The sequence below is a fragment of the Penaeus monodon genome, chromosome 29, assembly GCF_015228065.2.
Source record: "Penaeus monodon isolate SGIC_2016 chromosome 29, NSTDA_Pmon_1, whole genome shotgun sequence".
Taxonomy (NCBI): domain Eukaryota; kingdom Metazoa; phylum Arthropoda; class Malacostraca; order Decapoda; family Penaeidae; genus Penaeus; species Penaeus monodon.
Window position 1 is genome coordinate 29293983 of NC_051414.1, and position 350 is coordinate 29294332.

A 350-nucleotide genomic window follows, 5' to 3' on the forward strand; every position below is an offset into this window, starting at 1 on the left:
ATGGGCTAATCAAAATATACGTAAAAATCACTTTCAAACAGCGCAAATTAAACTTTACGATTCCCACACATTCCGGGAAATTTCATGCAAAAAGTTAAAACAGTTTTCGTACAGGATTAATTTCTCTTTGCAACGCATGGAAGGGCCGCCATCCCAAATATCGCATTTTTAAAGATTATTCTCTTTTACAACGCATTCAAAAATCCAAACAGATTGCCAATATCAAACCACCTATCAAAACACTGATTATGGCACTATTATCTCTCGTTTGGGGAGCACGACACACTATGCGCCAAAACATTTTAAAACATTTTACATGCACACATTGCATTATACGCAATAGACGGCTA